Genomic DNA, 8142 nt, shown 5'->3' with positions numbered 1-8142 from the left:
CACTGTCTGTGAACAGAATGTATTTTGATGGCGATACAGGAACTGTCAGTCAGTTTATTAATTCACACAGCGCAGTTTCTCACAGTCTCAGATCATCGACAGACATCACAGTACATAACTTCTGCATTTAGAAAAGAAATTACAATTTTTCTCATCTCTGTAAGTCTTGAACTCTTCTTATTCTTCTTTAAACGTTTCTTCAGAAGTGTTTCTCAGTTTACTGATCTGCTGGACTCTTACAGTGAGTTCATAAATGTCTGTTTGTTCAGTATAATTACAAAAATATCAGTTTATGATCAGGCTTAATTTATAATTTCTATTAGTTTGTTTTTGTTGTGTTTCTTCACAGGACTGAGTGTCTGTTAATAAAGAGATGAATAAGGCAGAGAAAATCATTCTTTTATCCTTTCTGCTACAAGGTATGGTCTCCATCTCTTCTTCAAATCTAGTTTTTAAACAACAAAAGTGTGACTTAAATGAGGCCGTGAATTCAAGTGTTAAACTATTGTTCTGAATAGTTTCAGAATGATGCTTCAGAAAGTTTACTTTGAAAATCTGTTTTTTCATTTTCTCAAGAAAGATTTCTTAGTAGGAATTTTATTCCTATTTGGAATAAATTGCAGTTGAATATTTTATTTAACCGTTGCTGCTGTTCTGCTAATGTTAAACCCGTTTAAGAGTGACTGTGATGCAAATTAATGTTTTGTAATGGAATAAAAATATTGATTTTGTTTGTTGCATTTTGTGTAACAGCAGAAATGTGTTTGTTTCTGCTTGTGTCTGAATGTTTTCATCATGTATGTGTTGTAGGATTTCGGTGTAAAGAATTCAGCATCAGTCTACCAGAGAAGATTGACGCTCTCAGTGGATCCTGTGTGATCATAAAGTTCACATTTGAGATTGAGGAAAAATATGAGAAAAACCTCACTGATAATGCTACAGGATGTTGGTATAAAGATGGGACTGGGTCTGAGAAAATAGTTTTCAACTCTTCATGTCCAGCCAAAACTCAATTATTAAGGGAAACATAACTGGAATATTACATAAGAAGGACTGTACCACCGTCTTTTATGATGTTAGATCAAATTACAGTGGTACTTATTACTTTAGGATTGAGGGTGAAGGTGAATTGAAATGGAATTATGTTCACAAACATGTTCAGATAGAAGTGATTGGTAAGATATTGTATATGATAAATTGTAAGCAAGTGTGCCACAATGAAATGTCTACACATATACATCTACATATATATTTATTTGTTTCAGAGTCTCCGCCCAAACCCACAGTGAAGCTGATTGAGGAACAGGAGGTGTTGGAGGAGAGCTCTGTGAGTCTGCGCTGCTCTGCTGAGTCTCTCTGCTCCTCTCCTCCACCAACTCTCACATGGAGCTCCACTCCCAGAATCCCCCTCAGTGAGATCAGACAACAGGAGCTCATCTCTGATCTGAACTTCACTGCGACTCACCGTCACCACAGAGTCACTTTCACCTGCACTATAACCTACCAGCTACAGGACAAGAACAAAACAGCACAGGACAACATCACATTACATGTTCAGTGTAGGGACTTTCTGGCATCAGTTCTGTTCTTCTCAATAAGACACTATACTTGTATATGTATCACATCATTCTCTCTTTCTCTTGTTCAGATGCCCCTAAATTCTCTCCCTCCTCAAGCTGTATCGGATCTGATGTAACCGTGTGTTTCTGTGAGGTTGATGGGAATCCCTCTCCTGAACTGGAGTGGCGTCTGTCTGGACGTCCTGTCACTAACTCTTCAAACACGTTCATCAGTGAAGAGCGATTGAACAGCACAGGCTTGAGGAGCTCCATCACTCTACATCAGTCACTCACACACACATCCACTCTGGAGTGTGTCGGCAACAACACTCATGGCAATGCAAGTAAACGGCTTCAACTGCCTCTCTCTGTAAACCGTGAGTTTCAGTTCTGTGATCTATCCCATTGAAAACAAATTTCATCCTACTCATTCTCCTTACTGCTTATCCTCTACAGCAGTGGTTCTCAAACCTGTCCTGGAGGACCACCAGCCCTCCACATTTTGTATGTCTCCCTATATCTGACACACACATTTCAGGTCTTGCAGTCTCTAATGAGCTCAAGAGTTGAATCAGGTGTGTTAGATAAGGGAGACATACAAAATGTGCAGGGCTGGTGGTCTATAGATATCCATAATAAAGGCTAGATGTCTCGTGCGTGCTGTTGCCAATGGAGGTCGGCGTCCGCAACTGGCGGCCATCTTGTCACAGGCAGCTCGCTCACTCGTAACAGTGTGTTTTAATGGTGCATGTACTTTTAAATAACCATAACTTGCTAAAATTTCAAGCGATTTTCAAACTGTTTCGTTTGTTATAAACGTCAGAGATGTAGTTATGACACTACATGCTTAATAATTATAACCATGGACTTCAATATGAAAGTAACTTTGAACCGGACAGATAGGTGCAATGAATATACACACACACAAGGTATTTATGTTAAATCAATATATATTCTACTAAAATTGTGTACCGAATGGCATATATATATATATATATATATATATATATATATATATATATATATATATATATATATATATATATATATATATATATATATATATATATATACACTTTATAATAAGAATATCACTAATCACTATTATAATAAAATAATTTGTATTTAAAAATAAATAAAAAAGAAACAAAGAAACTTGCAAACTAAGTTTATTTTAACTTAAAAAACGCAATTTACTAGGATTTCCCCCTCCCTACATTGCACTGTGCCTACTTCAAAGATAACTTTTTCCACCTAATTTTGCCTACTCAAATGCCTTACCTCTTTAGAAAGCTGAGACCCTGTAGTTTCTTAGGAAACGAGCAGAATAATTGTGTGAAGTACAGGCAGAGAGTTATAGTGGCTAGAATATATATATATATATATATATATATATATATATATATATATATATATATATATATATTTTTTTTTTTTTATTTATTTTTTTTTATTTTTTTTACACAAGCTGCACGATTAAGTCGTTTATTGAAACGGAAAGTTGCAATTTTTAACGTGTTAAAGGATCTAGATTTGTAGCCATGTTAATAACGTTTGTAAGAAACCAAACCATTTGTAAATCCGTCAAGATTTCAGCGAGATAAGAGTATTTATGTTCATACAGATAACTCACCTACATCAGGTTCCACAGAGCCCGACAGAAAACTTGCCTGTGACAAAACGGCCGCCGGTAATGACGATGGTGACTCCGCCGTAAGATATCTAGCCTTCATTATGGATGTGATGGTCCTCCAGGACAGGTTTGAGATCCACTGCTCTACTGGGTTGTGGGAAATTGAGGATCTGTCAGCTGATGATTAGTGAATGAAAATAAGCTGTAACACTAGTCATTAATGCTTATCTCTTACGTTTCATATTGTTCCCATGCTCCTGCCTTTATTATTTTGTTGTTTAAAGATTACGATATGACTCACTAGTCCTTGTTTAACTGAATCAGTGATCATTCCTTTTATTCCTCTTTAGATGTGAATCTTTCCTCTGTGATGATTGGAGTTGCTGTTGGAGCTGTGCTGGTCATTATGTTCTGTGCCGTTACATTTATCTGTGTACGGTAGGTGAACGACACATAATGTATTAAGAACTATAACAGAACAACAATAATACAGTAAATTACTCAGAGAGAAGATCACAGAACAGACTCAACATATGATAATGAGCTGATGGGTTTTGCTGTATATAAACTCAGATGCTTTACTGACAAATGGTGCAGATGAAAGTGATTTATTCAGTTATGTGGCGGAAAATACATAAATACAAATTTATTCCAAGAACAGTAACAACTATTGAAAATGTTAATAACAAAATATATACCAAAGGTTTACATAATGACTCCAAAAATGTAATTTGACTATAATAAAGTAATAACATGTTTCCTTACATTTTGAATAGATGTGAGGTTATACATTTTAATATAGTACTTTTACTCTTTTTAAAATAAACGTTTTGATTTAGAAATTACTAATGTGTTTAATTATATAAGTGATCTATTCAAATCATAGTATGTACGAGTTTCATTTTTACATAATGTACATTTAATCAGAACAGATTTTAGCAAAACAATTCATACCAAGAGGCATTTTTAAAAAAATAAAAAAATAAAAAATAGGACAAGCAAAACAGTTCACCCAAAAAGCATTCAAATTATTAAAAATAGATAAAGAATTCAAAATTAACATGACATATTTTGACACTACACTAAGTGTTAATGAGAAAGCAGCACTATGGTTCACACATCCACTAAAAAAACACACACACTCAACACCAGTTATACCAAAATAATAAATACAGAAGTTAATTCTTAGAAAAGCTCTGACATCATTCGGTTGCAGATGCCACTCGCTTTGTCATTTTGTATCTTCATCGCAGTTGACATTCAGACATTTTTAAGTTTCACTAAGTGGTCTAAAACAATTTGGGGGTCAGAGCACAACACTGTAAAAAAAAAAAAAAAAAAAAAGTTGCAGCATCAAATTAAGTACAATCAACTTGGATGTTTAAGTCATTTCAACCTTAATTACATTAAATTGACTTTTCTAGTGACTGATCACATCTAAAAAATTTAAGTTGGCCAAATTAAATTTATGTGAATTAAATTGCACCAATTCACAGAAATTCAATTTGGCCAACTCAATTTAGATGTGATCAGTCACTAGACAAATTTCAATTGGGGCCAATTGTTTTTTTTTTTTTTTTACAGTGTACTCAGAGAGAAGAACACAGAACAGACTCAGCATATGATATTGAGCTGATGGGTTTTGTGGCTTGACTTGACTTACTTGATTTGAACAAACTTGAGTGAACCAGTCACCAACAGTGGTCACACATACAATATAAGACAAAGAATATGGCAAACATAGGAGCTTAAATACACAATATATATATATATATATATATATATATATATATATATATATATATATATATATATATATTTATTTATTTATTTTTATTTTTATTTTATTTATATATATTTAAAACATTTAAGCATTTAAAACAGATATACAGTTCACAATGATCTCAAACATATTTTGACATTTACTTATGAAATGTACTAATATGATAAACAACACTTCACAAGTACTTCACACATCCACTAAAACCACTTTGGCAAAAATAAAGCAGAGAATAGAGAAGTTAGTTTGGAGAAAAGCTCTTACATCATTTGTTTGCCGATGCCATTTGCTTTGTCATTTTGTAATGTATTGGACATTTTAACCCAATTTTACAGCAGTTTGTACATATTTTACTAGGTGGCTAATTCGTATACTACATTTGTACCTACCTCTTACCCCACCCATAAACCAATAGATACTATTTACACTCAGATTAAATGACATATTTTCTTAGCTATAGATGATATTTACAATAAGGGTAAATAGCTGTTGATGCTATTTACTAAGTGAAAATAGTGATATATTCTATTTACACCATATAAAAGTAGCAGTTCTTTGCTATATAAATAGTAATTACATGTAGTTTATACGTTTTGACAGATACATTTGCACCTCAGTGTTGTTGTACATTAACAGGATGCAATAATAGCATAGTGTAAACTATTATTTGTATTTAAATTATTAAATGGATGCCGCCTTTAAAGGAAAATAAAAGCCCTTCCTACATCTACCCCTAACTCCTAATTTGTTAGGCGGAGCCCTTGACAACAAGCTTTTTGCACTTGGTGTGAATAGACAGTCCGTTACGAAATCATACGAATTAGCCATCTCGTAAAAATACATACGAAATGGCGGTGAGATAGCATTGGACATTCAGACATTTTTAAGTGTGAAGGTGTTATAATACTTTTGGGGTCACTGGTATATAGCCTACTTTTTGGGGGTCGCTAGTACAGAACTGATATTAAACATGAACCCATGCTTTTCAGAAAAAAAAGTATGAAGCTTCAGCAGACTAGAAGAGAAGGTGCTACAAGAAGCATTTCGACCAGTGATGTGAGTTATAAACTACACAAAGTCACACAAACGATTTATTAACTACAAGAACCTAAAGTTGTAAGCAATTGTAAATACCCTTTTTACCAACCAAATAAAGTAAACAAACTGCTAAACACATTAGAGCTTTCAGTCACTGATCTAACCCTGTGACCGTCAATCTTTTAGGCCGTTCCACACGAGAATGAAGCGGAGTCCGTTAATGGCAATGATGTCGAGATGTCTTCTGCTGGAACTGCCACAGAAAAATCAGAGTCCATCATTTATTCTTCCATTGACTTCAACAAATTTACCCCAGAGTCACGAGAGTTCAAAGGCGTTTCCTCACTTGATGCTGACTACGCTGTTGTCAAACGTTCTGGACGAGTGGCAAAGGCAGAGAGCTCAGTGGGCGAGTCTTTAAGAACAGCAGACACTCAGGTGATTGTAAAAGCAGATGTGATTACTAAACCAAAAGAGTCAAAGGATGTTGAGAAAGAGCTGTTTGCAGACTCCTCTCCGCTTTATGCAACTGTTAAACATCGTAAGCCATAGAGATCTTCAGCAGGGGTGTGTTTTTTTTTTGTGTGTTTTTTTTTTTGGATGGTAAAATAGTAGCATTTAATTTTGGAAATAGCATTTTAGTGTTAGGAATACAGTAATCAATTAGAATAATGACATTATAATGGTAATGCTTCAAAACTTGTTAGGGCTCTTTTTCTTGTCTCACTGACTGTTTTATAAGAGACTCTTATTTTCTTGGCAGGAGTTAAGATGTTAATGCATGTAAGATTTGGCTTTTAATAACTGAGAATTTGAACTTAAATCAGTATTGCTTGTGTTTATTGTTTATGTGGCTGACTGCTCTGTACAAAAAACAAATCAGGCCCCAATTGAAAATTTTCTAGTGACTGATCACATGGAAATTTTTCCGTTGGCCAAATTGAATTTCTGTGAATTAAATTGCATCAATTCAGAAATTCAATTTGGCCAACTGAAAAATGTAGATGTGATCAGTCACTAGAACGTTTTCAATTGGAGACATTATTATTATTATTATTATTTTTTATTTTTTTTTCAGTGTGGCTGTCTTGATCCTTGACATATTGCTATGTATTCTCTTTCTACTGCTACAAGTTTGATGAAAACCTTTTAATAAAAACATTTCCAGTAGAGACTTCTGAAAAGTTCTCAGCACAATACAGCACAAACAATCACAATTTATTCACAATGCAACACAAAAACCTAAAAGTACTTATGCTATCAAAACAAGCAAACTGCTGAACCATTTAACTCTAACATTAACTCTCTCTTTCTATCACTAATTCAACTGGCCATTCCAGGAAGTTCAGTCAGTATATTGTGATGTTCACACAGCACACATCCACTCAGTCTCAAATTAGCAGTAGTAAGAAATTGGCCCATAAATATTTGTAGGAATGTAGTAGTAGAATGCAAAAACACGTTCCGTGTGGAATATGAGAAGAAATGGGATATAGTATGTAAGTCAATGAATCAAAAGTTTGTCGAGCAGTCTAATGGGTGAAAAGTTTGACTAAATAACCATCATTAAAAATCATGGGCTGAGGGACAAAATGTTTATCTTTGGACCACCGCACTTCAAAGCCTAATGCCTAATTGCACCGGGTGTATGATCAGGCCCTAAGTCTTTTGGAATTCCTGCGTTCGTTTTTATCTTCACGTGTGTTGGCTACCACACCTGTTACAAATGAAACACATGGGTCGACTTAGGAATGCAAAAGCCAGACCTGAGCAGAAGTGGTGTCATTTAAAAACACAAGGAAACATAAGTATTTAATGCAAAACATCTTTGGAAGAATGGGTATGTCAAAATGTTCTCTGTTTACAACTTGTCATTGCTTCGTAGTGCTTTCACTTTTATTTTTCTACAGTCATCAGGTACTTTGTTCCTACACTAGCAAAAAACCTGCTGTTTTATTTTTATCCAAAAAACATAATTTGTCTATTGCAGAGTTATGGTGTCTCTCCAAATTTCTTCCATTGGCACAGGATGTACAGGTATTGCAGGTCAAGTGGTCAAAGATTATATAAATTTCCATAAAATAAAGAGTCCACACCTCGGGGAAAAATACTTATGTGTTGTCGGGTATGAC

At 34.4% G+C, this 8142-nt stretch overlaps 1 pseudogene; it reads left to right on the top strand.

The window, feature by feature from the left end:
• The first annotated feature begins 373 nt into the window (after positions 1-373).
• On the top strand, positions 374-6562 carry LOC137049103 (sialic acid-binding Ig-like lectin 7; annotated as a pseudogene).
• The last annotated feature ends 1580 nt before the right edge of the window (positions 6563-8142 follow it).

The sequence above is a fragment of the Pseudorasbora parva genome, chromosome 20, assembly GCF_024679245.1.
Source record: "Pseudorasbora parva isolate DD20220531a chromosome 20, ASM2467924v1, whole genome shotgun sequence".
NCBI lineage: Eukaryota > Metazoa > Chordata > Actinopteri > Cypriniformes > Gobionidae > Pseudorasbora > Pseudorasbora parva.
This window is presented reverse-complemented; position numbering and strand designations above follow the sequence as displayed.